This window comes from Rhinatrema bivittatum, chromosome 10 (genome assembly GCF_901001135.1).
Source record: "Rhinatrema bivittatum chromosome 10, aRhiBiv1.1, whole genome shotgun sequence".
Taxonomy (NCBI): domain Eukaryota; kingdom Metazoa; phylum Chordata; class Amphibia; order Gymnophiona; family Rhinatrematidae; genus Rhinatrema; species Rhinatrema bivittatum.
Window position 1 is genome coordinate 12,932,512 of NC_042624.1, and position 15,040 is coordinate 12,947,551.

A 15,040-nucleotide genomic window follows, 5' to 3' on the forward strand; every position below is an offset into this window, starting at 1 on the left:
GACCTCGGATCTTCTCATCAGATTCTCCTCTCGCCTAAGTCCCAGCGGCCCAGACTCCTACGGGTTCCTCCCAGGGGAGCCTCAGGTCTTCAGGGTGAAGCCGTCTTCTTCTCTCACCTAAGTCCCAGTGGTCCGGCTTCTACGGGCTCCTCCCGGGGGAGTGTGGGCTTCCAGGGTGAAAATCCTTCTCTTCAATCCATCCAGTATCTGACTCCTGGCCTGTTTCGCTAGTCCGGAGACTGTTTCCATCTTCTCCGTTAGGCCGGCCTAAGAGTCCACTAAACTATTCCAACATAATGTGTCATCTATAGGTAGAATTAGCTGAATATCGTCAGCATAAATGTAATGTATGATTCCTAGTCCTACAAGTAAGTGGCATAATGGCAGCATGTATATGTTAAAAAGGGTCGCAGACAGAGCTGATCCCTGTGGAACTCCTATTTTGAGATTGATTTTTTCTGATAATGTGTTGTTGATCTGAACTTGGAAAAACCTGTTTTCTAGAAATGAACTGAACCAGTTTAATGTTTTGCCGTGTAATCCGATTTCTTCTAGTCTATTTAGTAGTATTTTATGGTATCCTGTGTCAAAGGCTGCCGATAGGTCGAGCATTATTAGCATATAGTGTTTACCGCTATCAAAACCTCTTAGAATGTTATCTGTTAAAGAGAGGAGCAGTGTCTCAGTGCTGTAGTGTTTTCAAAATCCGTGTTGAGATGGATACAGTATGTTATTGTTATCCAGGTGTTCAGCTAGCTGTTTCTGTATTGTTTTTTTAATTAGTTTAGCTATTAAAGAAAGATTTGATACTGGTCTGTAGTTATTCAGGATAAGGGGATCACTGTTTTTTTTTTTCATGATTGGTTTTATCATTGCTCCTTTCAGTATATCTGGCATTGTTCCTTCTTCTAGGGATAGGTTTATGATTTTAGTTAGTGTATGGGCGACTGTGTTAGCTGATTTCTTAAGCAATCGTTGGTATTGCGTCAATTTTGTGTGGGGTGGGGTTGACATTTTTTAGCATTTGTTCCACTTCCATTTCAGATATCTCAGTGAATGATGTTAATTGGTTGACATCTCTTTTTTGCATTTTAATTTCTTGGTTGGCAGTGTTTGGAAGTTTGTCTCTTAATTTAGTAATTTTGTCACTGAAAAATTTGGCAATCTCATTACATTTTGCTTCTGGTAGGTTTTGTGGTGATTCTTGCTTGTCACTGGTTAGGTTTGAAACTATTGAGAATAGTGTTCTTGGATTGTTTGCAAACTTTTCTATTTTATTGCTGAAATATTATTTCTTAACATTGAATATTAGATGTTTGTAAAAAGCTAGATGTTTTCTGTATTTGGTTAGGTTATCGGTTGTTTTGTGTTTTCTCCATCTTTTTTCCATTGATCTGAGAGTCCTTTTTGCATTATGCCAGGGGTTTTTTTGTCTTGCTTCTTTTTTCTGTATTGAGTTTATGGGGTTTATTTTGCCAGCTATTTTTTTGGTTGTTTCTATGTATAGAAAATGCTTATAATACCAGTCTAGTTATATTGTTCATTGATTTTATCTTTGTGGCTATGGAGGGAATTCTTCCATGTGGCATACTGAGATTTGGAAATCTGTGCAAGATCAACACAATTTCTCCAAGGAATACACTATTGGGGAATAGGAGATTTTCTGTTTTGTTCTCTCTAACTTGCAGGGTTATTCATGAAATTGTATTAGGGCATTATCACATGTGTTAGGGCCCTAACACACATGATAATTACCGCATCAAGAAATGTATATGCAAATTTAAAATTAGTATTCATGTGGGAGGAGTTTGGGTGGAGTAAATGGAAATGAGGGCAAGTTAGCACTGAGTGCGATAAAGTAATGCACAACAATGTAGATTTTAACATCAGAAATAACTACACCATTTTTCTGTGCTTTATGCTTGTGGTAGCTGTGCGTTATGGCCAAAGCGGTATTTATTGCAAATCCCAATTCAAGAGACAGAGAGAGAGAGAGAAAGACTGAGAGAGAAAGAGCACTTCTGTGGAGGGTGTTATGTTTTTGTAAGAATGTGAACCCTGGGCTGAGATGAGAGGTGTCTCCACCCACAGGGAGGAGCCATGTGAGCCTCACTGTCAGCAGGTGTAGTCTCGATGGCGTGGGGCACAGCTAGAAGTAGGGACTTTATTAGGAAGGAAGTAAAAAGTAATGCCCACAGAGTTGGAGATGTAATAGTACAGTCTGAACAATGGGGAATACCCAGAGCGAGGCCACAGATGAGAAGATCCGGTAGAGACCCATGGAGTGGGGTACGTTGGCAATCCCCTCTGACGAATGTAGGCACCTCAGGAATACAGATCTGATAGTGGTCCGCGGAGTGGGGTATGCCAAGGATGTCTGTACAGTAGATGTTGAAGAACTGGTAGAAATTCCGGAACCTGGAAGTGACACCCGTAGTTGGTATGTCGATAGTCTGCAGTGCAGGAAAGCTGAATAGCTTCTACTGAAGAAAGGTGGTTGTGGCCCGAGGCTCGGGGTACACTGCGTGAAATCCTCAATACAGTTCGTATAGTAGAAGTCAGTAGAGACAATCACAATAGATGGTTCCTTGAGAGAGAGAGACCTGAGAAGCAGGTCTAGTAGCAGTCAGGCAGGTAGGCCCTCTGAGGAGCGGATAGCAGGGAACGCAGGGGAACCCCCGAGGAGCGGGTACTCAGAGTGTTAGATGTCAAGACCAAAGTCAGGAACAGGAAGTCAATGAATGAAGTGGATTCAGCAAGATGGAACCCCTTGGTAACTCAAAGAAGGCAAGGGCCGGTCGGATTAAATACACTAGCGGGTTGACGTCATTGGGAGGGGATGCTTCTGCGGTTTCTGCCATGACGTGTTCAAAAGAGGCCCTTGCCTACGTAATTCCGGATCCAAGATTGTGGTCGGCAGTGCAATGCTGTCCCAGGAATGCCGGAGAGGTCGGCGGGGATTAGCAGAAACTGCAATTCTTCCCAGACTTGACAGAGCAGGGAAAAAAGAGGTGAGCATGAGAGGTCACAGCCATCTGCGACCGACAGGCGTAACAGTACCCCCCTTCTTAGGGACCCTCCCCGGGGGTTTAGGAGCCTGCATGTAACATCCTTGTCAAGGATGTTACATGCAGGCTCCCAACTATTTTCTTCAGGACCAAATCCTTCCCAGGAAATAAGATACTCCCATTGTCTGCCATGTTTTCTTACATCAAGGATGTCTTCCACTTGATAAGTGATGTCCTCTTCGGCAGAGAGAGGCTGAGATTCAGGTGTCTTCCTGGAGAATTTTGATGAGTGGCTTCAGAAGGGAGATGTGGAAAGCTTTATGTATTCTGAATGCCAGTGGTGGCTTCAATCTGTATGTGACTGGACCCAGGCGGTGGAGAACTGATGAGGGGCCTATGTACCTTGGTGCAAATCAAACCGATGGCAGTTTAAAGCGGATGAAGCAGGTACTAAGCCATACCTTGTCACTGGGTTGTAACTGTGGAGCAGCTCTGTAATGGGCATCATAGAACTTCTTAGCTTGTTCCGAGCCTTCTGGAGAAGTCCTTTTGTGTGTTCTCACAACTGATGTAATTCTTGTGCCGATGCCTGGGCAGCAGGAGAAGCTACGGGATAATGGCATTGGTAGTGGAGGTAACGGCTGAAGTCTGTAAACTAGTTGAAAAGGGAGGAGATCACGTGATGAGCTGAGCCGGTGAGACGTGTTTCTCCTGGCTCCGGGACCCACTCTGCCCATCGAGGCACATCCTACCGCGTTTCCCTCGGCGAATTTGACTTTGACCTTACCTCAGGACAGAGTGCATGTTGGGCACTCGGTCGTTGCAAAGATCGGGGGTGGTGATGTCCGTCAAGAGCGGAAAAAAGGATAAAGAGAGACCTAAAGCATCCGACTCCAAAATGGCGGCCGTCGGCGATGGTGAGCTCATCCCCTCCCCCCCCGGCATTAACGATCGCGGATATAAAGGAGGCGATTCGTGAAGCGCTGGATGAGCGGTGGTCCCAAATTACATCACAATTAGGGGAGGTAAGGGAACACTTAGCGACCCTCCCACCCCGGCTTGACCAGGCAGAATCGCGGATTTCAGGGTTAGAAGATGGGGCAGCCGCGTGCGCCACCCTCATGGCCGCTCGAGACAAAGATATCAAGGCCCTGCAATTAAAGGTTGATGAACTCGAGAATCGAGCGCGGCGGGACAACCTTCGATTCTTGGGATTTAAGGAGGACGTCGAGGAGAGATCCCTGTGCCAGTTGTTGTCTGACTGGCTACCTGATGTCCTGGATTTGCCACATTTGAAGGGATCACTGGTTATTGAACGAGCCCATAGGCTTGGGGCGCGAAACTCGAGCTCAGGGCGGCCTAGACTGGTGATCGCAAACATTTTAAATTCGGCGCACAAATCCAAAATTTGGCGGGCCACGCGCAACAAGCCGGATCTACAATATCAAGGTACCCAAATTAGGGTGTACCAGGACTTTTCAGCGTCCGTCTCTGCTGCCCGGCGGGGTTTTGCCCCTATCTGCACGGCCTTACACCGCAAGGGGATAAAGTTCTCCTTGATGTTCCCTGCGCGTCTGAGAATTTGGCACGCAGACAAAACACACCTGTTTGAGACCCCGGAGCTGGCTCAGGAATTTATGGACGCTCTGAATAAGTAATTCGCCTAGGCGAGTGGCGATCGAGAAGCAGAGTTCTCCATGCTTTACCTGCTTCGCTGGGAGCGGAGGGCTGCCCTTCATGGTTTTCGTTTTGGAGCTCCTGGGCCTTTGATTCCGCGATGGACTACTGGACTTGTTGTGGACTACTCCAGCTCTGGTTCATACCGCGCCTATGGGATTGCATAGTAGGTCTGCAGACTCGTCGGAGGTCTTTTTGGTCTGTTACGTTTTTTTCTTTCTTCCCTCGAGTTGGCAGATCTGGGGTTTTTTTTTTTTTCAGGCCTAGCTCTCCTGATAATGTGTAGTGGGCCATTCGACTTTTTTTTCTCTTTACTAAGGGCGCTTTTGTCGCCCGTAGCGGCCCATTTGGACAAGGGTTTTTTTTTATTTTTTTAATATAGTTCCCCTTTGGACCCTTTTTTACCATTGTTGGTAGTCGTGTCCCTCCTTTTGCTGAGGATGCGGCGCTTTGGTCTGGTTTTTGTGGGGGAGACTGTTTCTTGGACTCATGTTTGTTTTTTTCTATTTTACTTACTTTACTGTTTTGGCAATATACCTTTTTACCACCTCTGGTACTAGTGTGATAGCGCTGGGTGGTTGTGTTTGGCTATACATGCCTGTTCCTTGTATTTGCCAGTTCTCTTTTGTGGTGTATTACTGTTTGGTGACTGCACATTATTTTATGTAAGAGTGGGTTCCCGGACTCATCAATACGGGATCCTCATGTCTTCCTTAGTAGGAGACATTAGTAGGGGACTGGATACGGGAGAGTGGGGGTTGGGGGGGCACTGGGTGTGTGGGAGGGTGGGGGGAATTCAGGGGAGGAGTGTGGGGAAGGGGAGGGTTAGGGAGGGGGATTGGGGTTTCGGGGAGGGGGGGAGGGGGGGAGGGAGACAAACCGGATACTATTTCAGTTTGGGCAGACGGAGGGGTTGGGCGTTAGGCGCAACTACAGTGGTTTAGCTGGATCAATAAGAACCTGGTGGTTGGCGGTGGTGGCTCCGGCTGGGAGGGCCTCTGCCGCCCTTATTACTCTGACCGATTGTGATATCCTGTGCTCTATTCTGTGGTATGAGTAATTCCACTAGATTTCTCTCGTGGAATGTGTGCGGCCTCCACTCCCCTATTAAACGCACCAAAGTACTTTCTCACTTGAAGAAACAGTCGCTGGCGGTGGCCTTTTTACAAGAGACCCACCTTACAGACGAGGAGCACGAAAAACTTAGGCGCCTGTGGGTGGGGGAGGTGAGATATGCCTCCGCCACTTCTAAATCCGCGGGCGTGGCGATTCTTTTTCGTAAGCAATTCCCAATTGTAATAAACAAGGAAATAAAAGATCCCCAGGGACGCTACTTGATTTTGGTGACCGAACTTTATAATCAAACGGTAGTACTCTGTAATTTGTATGCCCCCAACACTTATGATCCTGGGTTCTATCGCAGTCTGTATGCCCATTTAATTCCATATTTGTCTGATATTTTAATTATTGGGGGTGATTTTAACACCATTAGGGATCCTCACTTGGATGCTTCTCAGAATCGCCGGCGGGATGCGGGAGTTGGTAGGGGCCCTGCGCTGCTGGAATCTCGCCTCCATTTATTGGATGTTTGGCGGGACCTGCATCCCACTGAGCGTGAGATTGAAATGTTATCGGAAAAGAGAGAAAAAACCCAATGCATACAGAAATTCCAAATCAGAAACCAAACGAAAAAGCTCACAGTGATGGATGATTCTGTCATCAGAGGCATTAATATCTTCCCTTGCACAAATGCAAAGAGAAAAGTGGATAACAAACCTCAACTAAATAGGTCACAAAAGGAGTCCAGGAACAGCAGTAACCTGAGCAAAGAAAGCTGGAAAGCTATGAGCACAAATGCTCGTAGTTTGGGTAATAAAATCCCAGAGCTGCAAGCCCTAATGGTGGAGGCGGACTTGGACATTGTTGCTGTCACGGAAACATGGTTTACGGAATATCATGACTGGGATACGGCAATACCAGGCTATAACTTGTTAAGGAAGGACAGAGAGGATAGGAAAGGGGGAGGAGTGGCTCTATATGTCAGAAACAATATCCAAGCATCTGAGCTGCAAGGAAGATGGGGCAAAGAAGAAGCACTATGGGCAGACTTAAAAAAAGATGGGGCATCCATTTTTATTGGAGTGGTTTACAGGCCTCCAAACCAAAAGGAAGAGCTGGACAGAGATCTGATTGAAGACATCCACAGGATAGCAAAGAAAGGAGAAGTGGTGATCGTTGGAGACTTTAATATGCCAGATGTAGACTGGAGAATCCCATCTGCAGAATCTAAAAATAGTAGAGAAATAGTAGATGCCCTGCAAGTAGCTTTATTCAAACAAATGGTAATGGAACCCACGAGAGAAGGAGCTATACTCGACTTAGTGCTCACTAATGGAGATAATGTCTCAGACGTCCAGGTGGGTGCCCACCTCAGCACCAGTGATCATCAAACGGTATGGTTTAATATCACAAAAAGGACACAAAAAAGAAGCACAAAAACCCAAGTTTTGATGTTCAAAAACACAGACTTTGATGAAATGGGGAAGTACCTGGAGGAAGAACTAAAAGGCTGGGAAAATGAGAGAGATGTGGATCAACAGTGGACCAATCTAAAAGGAGCAATCACCAAGGCAACTAATCTATATGTTAGAAAAGTAAAGAAAAGCAAAAGAAAAATGAAACCTATCTGGTTCTCAAAGGAGGTGGCTGACAAAATAAAGGCTAAAAGAACAGCATTCAAGAAATATAAAAGATCCCAAAAGGAGGAACACAAAGAAGAATATCTGGTAGAACTGAGGGAGACGAAGAAATTAATCAAGATGGCAAAAAGTCAAGCGGAAGAGAGGATTGCCAAAGAGGTAAAGAGTGGTAACAAAACATTTTTCAGATATATCAGTGAAAAGAGAAAAGTTCAAAATGGTATAGTGAAATTGAAAGGTGGAAAGGATCAATGCGTGGAGAGAGACGAAGAAATGGCAGAAATATTAAATGAATACTTCAGTTCTGTGTTCACTAAAGAGGACCCTGGAGAAGGACCGACACTAGTTAACAAGAAACTGGAGGGGAATGGAGTAGATGTAACTCCATTTACAGTAGAAAATGTATGGGAAGAGCTGGTGAAACTGAAAGTGGACAAAGCCATGGGGCCTGATGAAGTTCATCCCAGAATACTGAGGGAGCTCAGAGATGTGCTGGCAGGTCCGCTGTGTGACCTATTCAATAGATCCCTAGAAACGGGAGTGGTGCCGAATGATTGGAGGAGAGCGGTGGTGGTCCCGCTTCACAAGAGTGGGAACAGAGAAGAGGCTGGTAACTACAGACCGGTTAGCCTCACTTCGGTGGTGGGAAAAGTAATGGAGTCACTGTTGAAAGAGAGAATAGTGAACTATCTACAGTCGGGAGAATTGCTGGACCAGAGGCAGCATGGATTCACCATTGGAAGATCCTGTCAGACAAATCTGATTGACTTTTTTGACTGGGTAACCAAGGAATTGGATCGAGGAAGAGCACTCGATGTCATCTACTTGGATTTCAGCAAAGCTTTTGACACTGTCCCGCACAGGAGACTGGTGAATAAAATGAGAAGCTTAGGAGTGAGTGCCGAGGTGGTGGCCTGGATTGCAAACTGGTTGACGGACAGAAGACAATGTGTGATGGTAAATGGAACTCTCTCTGAAGAGAGAGCGGTTTTAAGCGGTGTACCGCAGGGATCGGTGTTGGGACCGGTCCTTTTCAATATCTTTGTGAGCGACATTGCGGAAGGGATAGAAGGTAAGGTATGTCTTTTTGCGGATGACACTAAGATCTGCAACAGAGTGGACACGCCGGAAGGAGTGGAGAGAATGAGACGGGATTTAAGGAAGATGGAAGAGTGGTCGAAGACATGGCAGCTGACATTCAATGCCAAGAAGTGCAAAGTCATGCATATGGGGAGTGGAAATCCGAATGAACTGTATTCGATGGGGGGAGAAAGGCTGATGTGCACGGAGCAGGAGAGAGACCTTGGGGTGATGGTGTCTAATGATCTGAAGTCGGCGAAACAATGTGACAAGGCGATAGCTAAAGCCAGAAGAATGCTGGGCTGCATAGAGAGAGGAATATCGAGTAAGAAAAGGGAAGTGATTATCCCCTTGTACAGGTCCTTGGTGAGACCTCACCTGGAGTATTGTGTTCAGTTCTGGAGACCGTATCTCCGAAGAGACAGAGACAAGATGGAGGCGGTCCAGAGAAGGGTGACCAAAAAGGTGGAAGGTCTTCATCAAATGACTTATGAGGAGAGATTGAAGAATCTAAATATGTACACCCTGGAGGAAAGGAGGAGCAGAGGTGATATGATACAGACTTTCAGATACTTGAAAGGTTTTAATGATCCAATGACAACGACAAACCTTTTCCATAGGAAAAAAATCAGCAGAACCAGGGGTCACGATTTGAAGCTCCAGGGAGGAAGATTCAGAACCAATGTCAGGAAGTATTTCTTCACGGAGAGGGTGGTGGATGCCTGGAATGCCCTTCCGAAGGAAGTGGTGAAGACCAGAACTGTGAAGGACTTCAAAGGGGCGTGGGATAAACACTGTGGATCCATAAAATCAAGAGGCCGTCAATAAAGAGTGGGTGGCTCGCCAGAATGACGGCTACTGCCTGGAGATAATACCCTTATTCAATAAACATACACATGGTTACTGTGACTCCAACATCACTCTAAGCTACAACAGCAAGAGGAAATGTGGAAAAAAGGATTCGCACTCACAAAGTGGGGAGTAGCTGGCTTGTTACGGCGGTTACTACCCCAAACCAAATAAGCCTGATACTTCACTTTCAATACATATCCAGCATAGCTCTCTGCTTCAACGGCAGGGGAGAAGAAAAAACTGATACTTCACGCATAGCTCTCTGCTTCAACGGCAGGGGAGAAGAAAAACTGATACTTCACGCATATCCAGCATAGCTCTCTGCTTCAACGGCAGGGGAGAAGAAAAAAGGATTCGCACTCACAAAGCAGGGAGTAGCTGGCTTGTTACGGCGGTTACTACCCCAAACCAAATAAGCCTGATACTTCACTTTCAATGCATATCCTGCTTCAACCGTAGGGGAGAAGAAAAACTGATACTTCACGCATATCCAGCATAGCTCTCTACTTCAACGGCAGGGGAGAAGAAAAACTGATACTACACGCATATCCAGCATAGCTCCCTGCTTCAACGGCAGGGGAGAAGAAAAACAACCAATAAGGGCTGAATAACACAGTCTGGGTAAAACAAATAAACATGGGTGTAGCTTGCTTATTGCGGCGGTTACTACCCCTACTACCCCTAACTAATCAAGCTTGATATTTTACTTGGTTGCAGCTCCATCACTGCTCTCTACATTAATGGTGGGGGTGGAAGGGAAATAGAACCAAAGAGCTAAGAGAAACAGATAAGTATGAGAAAAAAATGTGAAGCTTGCTGGGCAGACTGGATGGGCCGTTTGGTCTTCTTCTGCCGTCATTTCTATGTTTCTATGTTTCTATCTTTCTAGGGCGCATTCCTCCTTCTCACGCATAGATTACTTTCTTGTGAGCACCCACGCCTTTCATAGGGTTGTCGAGGCGGGTATCGAGAGTATTGTGATCTCGGACCATGCCCCTGTGTGGGTAGATATGGGCTTTCTATCTCCTTTCACCTCCCCCAAAATTTGGCAATACCCCTACTTTCTTGCCCAAGATGAGAAATTTACAGAGTTTCTCTTGACAAAATGGAAAGACTATACGGCCAATAACTCGCTTCATGAGTCTAACCCCGTGTTATTTTGGAGTGCGGCCAAGGCGGTGATGCGGGGTGAAATCATCTCTTATGTATCCCACCACCGGAAAACCCTTAATCATCGTATTATGACTCTAAATGCCCAGGTGCGCCTTGCTAGAACTCGGTTGATTCGTGCCCAATCCGAGGAGACGAGAGCGACCTATTTGTCCAAGCAGCATGCTCTTAATTCCCTTCTACACCAGAGAGCAAAGAAGAGCCTTCTTTACTATAAATTTAAACTCTATCAGTATAGTAACAAGACCGGGCGAATGATGTCTAACCTTATTAAGTCCTCGGGGGTCAGCAGATTTATCCCTGCGCTGCGTAAATCCCCAACTGCGGTGGTCAGAGACACGCCCTCTATATTGACGGGTTTTCGCGATTTTTATTCTTCCCTATATGCCTCCGAAGGGTGGAACCAGGATGCTTGTCAGCGGTTTTGTGATCTAGTGTCCCTTCCCCACCTGATCCGGGATCAATGTACTATGCTGAACGCTCCCATCTCTGAGGCGGAGATACGCCTGGCAATCTAAAGCTCAAAAAATTTTAAAGCCCCGGGACCGGACGGGTTCACAGCGGAGTTCTTTAAATTGTTGGCAGATCAGGTGTCCAAGCCGATGTCTTTGATGTTCTCCACCTTGGTGGCTCAAGGTGCTTTCCCTGCCCATGCGAATTTGGCGCATATCACCTTGATACCGAAGGCTGGTAAGGACCCCCTCCTACCGGAATCTTACCGTCCAATATCCTTACTTAACTATGATCATAAGCTGCTGGCCAAAATCTTGGCGGACAGATTGGCTGTTTTCCTTCCTGCTCTGGTGGGGGAGCATCAGGCGGGGTTTGTCCGCCAACGTTATGCGCTTAATAATATTCGAAAAATTTTGAGTGCTATGACGATGAGTCAATGGATGTCCCACTCATACTTGACTATCAGTTTCGACGCTGAAAAAGCGTTCGATAGGGTGGAGTGGGATTACCTGTTTTATGTCTTGCGACGATTGGGTTTTGGAGGTTTCTTCCTACAGGCTATTCAACTACTTTACAGTGATCCGACAGCTTGTATAGTGGCTAATGGGGCGCAATCGGACCCCTTCCCGGTGGGCAGGGGTACACGACAGGGCTGCCCTCTTTCCCCTCTCCTATTCCTTTTACAATTAGATCCTCTGTTACTTGCTATTAATGGGTCTCGAGAGATTCGAGGCGTTCGCATGGGCGATGACATTTTTAAGCAAGTTGCCTTTGCCGACGATCTCTTGGTCTTCATCACTAAACCTCACACATCTCTACCCCCCTTGCTGCGATTGATTCAGGATTTTGGGAGGTTTTCTGGGCTGCGACTTAATAGGTCCAAATCTTTGGTATTGGCATTCCCTAGCACCTTGAGGGACACCTGGGTAGGCCCCTTCCCTTTACAGTGGGCGGGTGACGACCTCCGTTATTTAGGGGTTCAGCTACCAGGGAATCTGGAATGCATATATCAAGCCAATGTACCTCATTTGCTTCATCAGACCCAAAACACTCTGAAAATCTGGGGGTCCCTGCCCCTTTCGGTTGCGGGGCGTGTCTCGCTTTTCAAAATGACCATATTGCCGAAATGGCTTTACCTCTTGCAGAATGTGCCCCTGCTATTGAAACGCAAGGATTTGGCTGCCTTGGAGCGCTCCTTGTGCACCTTCTTATGGCGGGGCGGGAAATCTAGACTTCCTCTACGGTGGCTACAAAATCCTTGGGGGATGGGTGGTTTAGGGGTGCCCGATCTTGTTCGTTATAATTTAGCCTGCAATTTGCGGCTTATCCGTAATTGGCTGATGGGGACCTCCCATTATACATCCTTAGCGGTGGACCAAGCTCTTTTGCATCCCCTGGCCCCGGCCTATGTGCTGCAGGCGGATTCCAGTCGCCTTCCCGCCATTGTGTCCCAGGCTGCATTAGTTAAGCCTCTCAGGCTTACTTGGCTGCGTACTACCAGGCTTTTACAAGTCCCCTCGACATGTGCTTACTTTTTACCCCTCAGGGGGAATGTCGATTTCCCTGCGGGATCTCAGTCCGTCATGTTTAAGGAATGGGTGTCCAAAGACATTACCCACTTGGGACATCTGTGGACTCGTGAAGGGGAATTCATGCAGTACTCGGATTTTCGCAACTTGTACCATTTAGGGGCTACCCATACTTTCCCATACTTGCAAGTCCGCCACTATGTGAATACTTTGCCGGCGGCGACTAAGGAGCTTTCACTGTTTACTACACTAGATAGTCTTTTTCACTTTGAGCAGCCTAGGGCTCCTTCCTTATCTAGTTATTATAAATTTTTGCAGCACCGGCTCCGGTTGGATGTTTGTTCTTATCTCGTAGAGCGGTGGAATAGGGATGGGGACTTTTGTCTTACGAGCCTGATTTTACGCAACTGTTTCCGGCGCATCGCCAGGATCTCCGCTAATATGTACTTTAGGGAAATGCAATTTAAATTTTTAAGTCGGGCATACATTTCTCCCCTGATGGTTTATAATTCATCTATAGCTGCTTCATCTTCCTGTGTTCGCTGTCCGGGGACGGTGGGCACGCTGTCCCATGCCTTTTGGTCGTGCCCGTCGGTCCGCAAATTTTGGCGTAAAATAGCGGACTATCTGGCAGATTTATTGGACGTGGCCCTGCCTTTTTCACCCATGTGGTTTTTGTTTGGTTGCATTTCCCCCATTAGAGTTCGAGATCCTGGTGCGCGCCTTTTATTACAAAAAGCTAGTTTGGTGGGGAAGAAAACTATTTTGTTGATTTGGCGTTCCCCGGAGCCTCCATCTTTTTGGGGGTGGAGGAATCAACTACATGCCATGATGACCATGGAGAGTATGGCGGCTCGGGGTTCACTGCGACGGCGCCACCTATTCTCCAGCATCTGGAATCCCTATCTTCAGCGACTTCCTCCTCGGGCGCGTAGCCTTGCGCTGAATGACTGAGTGGGGACTGCTATCTTTTACTCGGACTTGCCTGCGGATCCAGACAGTTTGCCCGGCCACTCCGTCTGTCTTCAATATTATGGACTATACAGTATTACAGGGGGGGATGGGTTGGGGGGGGAATGGGGGAGGGTTCTTGCCTGCGGGGGGGAGAAAAGTTGTATCTGTTTGTTGGTTTGACTAACCTTGGGAGGGCTCAGGAAACACCCTCTTTGTTCTGTATTTTTTTGCAAAACCAATAAAAATTGTTAAACATAAAAAAAACTAGTTGAAAAGGTTATGACCCAGTTGAATCAGACTGATGAGAATTCAGTGTGAATTCAGCCCAGGGGAGCAAATCAGACCAGACACTTTGTCTGGAAATAACATAAGCCGGAAAAATTGTTTTAGTGTGTGGTTCATTCTCTCCATCTCTCTGTTGGATTGTAGGTGGTAACCTGATGTAAGATCCAATGAGATGTCAAATTTCTTGCACAGGGATCTCCAAAACTTAGCTGTAAACTGAACCCCTCTGTCAGAGAGGATATGCTAGGCATACCATGTAGATGGAAGATGTAACGGATGAACAACCTTGCTAATTCTGGGGCAGACGGCCATTTTAGAAAAGCAGTCAATGGTGACCCAGATGGTATTATTGCCAATGGACAAAGGCAAATCAACGATAAAGTTTGTGGCAATGTGTATCCATGCTTCACTAGGAGTGGACAGTGGTTAGAGGAGTCCCCAGGGATGGCCGACTGGAGGTTTCTGTCTTGCACAGGTAGGACATGACTCTACATAGGCCTGTACATCTTCCTTCATAGAGGGCCACCAATAGTATCTTTGTAAGTTGGTGAGTGATCTGAACTGTCCAGGGTGGCCTGCAAGCAGAGAGTCATGGGCCCATCTGAGGATCTTTTTCCTGAGAGAGTGAGGTACCACTGTCTTTCTGGCTGGAACCATGTATGTGGCTGAGAGAAGTACCCTGGTACGGTCAATGATATGCTGTGGTGTGTCCAGGACATTTTCTGGAAGGAAGGAACGGGAGAGAGCGTCTGTCCAGGTATTCTTGTCTGCTGGACGATACTTCAATATGAAATCAAATCGATTAAAAATGAAGGACCAGCGAGCTTGTCTATGGTGCAAGTGTTGCACTTGACATAGGTATTCAAGATTTTTGTGGTCGGTGTAAACCGTTATCTGGTGTTGTGCACCTTCGAGCCATGGACACCATTCTTTGAATGCCAATTTGATGGCAAGTAGCTACTTATCTCCTATCCCATAGTTCCACTCAGCAGGAGAGAAACTCGGAGAGAAGAAGGAGCAGGGATGTAATGTATGGGTGTCACTGTGTTGACTAAAGACAGTACCAACTCTGACATCTGAAGCATCCACCTCGACAATGAATGGTTGTCAGGGATTTGGATGGTGTAAACATGGCTCCTGAATAAATGCTTCTTTGTTTCTGAAAGGCATCAACGGCTTCTGTAGGGATTGGCTCCCTTTCACGTCATGGCTGTAAGAGGCGTGGTCAAGGTGGAATAGTGATGAATGAAGGACCTATAGTATTTCGTGAATCCAAGAAATCTTTGCAAATCCTTAAGACCAGTAGGCTGTGGCCGGTCCCAGATGCTTTTGG